Source organism: Oratosquilla oratoria, unplaced genomic scaffold (genome assembly GCF_046742065.1).
Source record: "Oratosquilla oratoria isolate Oo_2021 unplaced genomic scaffold, ASM4674206v1 SCAFFOLD45, whole genome shotgun sequence".
NCBI classification, from domain to species: domain Eukaryota; kingdom Metazoa; phylum Arthropoda; class Malacostraca; order Stomatopoda; family Squillidae; genus Oratosquilla; species Oratosquilla oratoria.
The window spans coordinates 7,995,518-7,998,017 of record NW_027467710.1 but is presented as its reverse complement, the minus strand read 5'-3'; positions in this window follow the sequence as shown (position 1 = coordinate 7,998,017).

The following is a 2,500-nucleotide window of genomic DNA, read 5'->3' as shown; positions in this document are numbered from 1 at the left end:
TTTATTGAATGTAATGAGTTAATGAATTTGATAGTTATAAAAGTAAACTTGGTGAATGCTATATGAATTATGTTTGTGCGTGCAACAAGTTACTTTGAAATTGTACCTGTATATATAGTATATATAAATGATAAGCTTAAGGCATATAACAAATATAGAATAAAGGAGTTAATGAAGCTGATAGTTATAAAAATAAAGTTGATAAATGCTAAGTAAATTGTGTTTGTGCGTCCAATAAGTTACTTTGAAATTGTAGCTGTACATACAGTATACAAATGATAAGCTTAGAATATATAAGAAATATAGAATAGAGGAATATGTGTACATGTTAAGATATGCATATATACATAAAGTTGATGAATCCTACAACGATTATGTTTATGCATCCAATAAGTTGTTTTAAAATTGTAGCTTTACATACAATATAGAAATGATGAACTTAAGAAATGTAGAATATATTTGTATATGCAAAGATATATCTATATGCATATATTGGTGATGCGTGGGAGGCAGGCAGGAGATTATTTTTCAGTCATGTTGTGTGTGCAAGTTATGACAGCTAAGAAGCGGAGAGGGGAAGAAGTAAATCTCCAAGATTGATTGATTGGGAAGTTAAAATGAAGAGAAAAGACAAAAGGCTGAAGACAAAGAAAAAAAAAGTGATAGTTGGTGCTGCCGCGATCAGAAAGTAGAGAAATGGAAGGAGAGTAATTATTACACGTAGATAAGTTGCATATACATTTGGTGATACATGGTGACTTGCGAGTCCTGAGAATGAGAGATAGTCAAAGATTTAGCATATATAGAGCGAGGTGCGTGAGTGGTGTATTTATATGTTTGGAAGTGGTGAGTTGGCAGTGAGGGTGAATGAATTAATGAGATGGAAATGATGGTGAATGAAGTGTTGTGTTGAGACGTTGGGTCGTGCGTTGCATTTGTGAGATTTGATGTTTTTGTATGTTTGACAGCGGTAGGTAGGGGTTGTGGTTGGTAGCCATTGTTAGGTAGGATAAAGGAGATGTAAAGAGCAGCAGCAGCAGGAGGAGGAGGAGGCATATTGGTCGTTACGAGGGGGGTGGGGGGCTGCTTGCGAATTGAATGGGGGTGTAAGGAGTGTCAAGTGTCAAGAACCACTGACTTACTTTAAGTGTCAATTGTATTTAAAGTTACCACTTGAAGAGGTAGTTTGTTGGAAAGATTTACGATGCGGTTAAAGAAAAGATTGCTTGGTGTTTGATCTGTTATGGACTCTTTTGTAGCCATGATTATTTCTTGTGATACTAGTACTACGGGCCACAATAAAATAATGGTCTATATTGATATTAAGGAAGCCATGAATAAGTTAGATAGGCTTAACGCTCTTGATAGGGTTTATTTATTACGAGGTCGATAAGTATTTGTGGCGAAGCTGGTTTAGATTGACCAAGAATCCTAGGACAGAGCAGACAGAGAAAGTGGAATATGAGCCGTTTGTTTGTAGTTAAATTGGTATAAATGAAAGCAAAAATGTAGGACAGAAAGAGAAGAGAGGATAAATAGATACCAACAGCAGCATCTGGTGTTCCCAGGCGGTCGTCGTCACCCATCCAAGTACTAACTAACCAGACCCAACGCTGCTTAATTAACTTGGCTGATCGGACGAGAAGCGGCGTGTGTCTTCAGCCGTTGGCGCCTATAGTCATATCTTTTCTCAAACTAAAGAACATTTTGTGCCTACTTGTACACTATCACAACCTTACTTTGCTTCATTTTTTACACCATAGCATTAATGACCAACAATTGTCTATTGTCTACGTCCCAAGTGTCGTCTCTTTCTTTTCTCCTTTTCACTTTTATTTCTTCCTTACTTGCTACACTGATCATATCAACCATGCCTTAAAGTAGTCTCTCTTCCTTGTTTAGCTAAATCATCAGCTACATCATTGACATATATTCCACACTGTAATGGTGCTATCCATACAAAAGTTACATTGGTTGCATGTCCTTCATTAACTTTTGATTTACACTTAAAAACAAGACGGCTGTCATCACTGGAGTTTTGAATCAAATGCAAGTAATGCACTCTCACTATCTACAAATAGATATAATGATGACCGTCCTCTGTTGGAGGTTATTTTTCAATTTTGATGTATTGCATGTCATTGTGCTGCAGTTCTACCTTCTATTCTTTTGGAATATCGCTCTTCATTACTTATACGATATTCATACAGTTCCCTGGTCACAATAGCACATCCAGCTTTTTGGCCGACAACAGACCCATGACACCAAATATTGATTACATTGCTTCCTGGGTTCGTTTAGGACACAATTTAGAATTTGCATTGTGCGAGTCTCCACAGTTGCAGCATCGTGTTGTTACGTTGACTTTTTGGTTAATTTGATCAATGCATTCTTTGGACGCGTGTCTTTGACTACAATACCCACACCTAAAGGTTTCATTGAATTTCCATGCCATATGTCCCTATTTGCTGCTGCATTTGTAGCATATTACAGGTTCCTC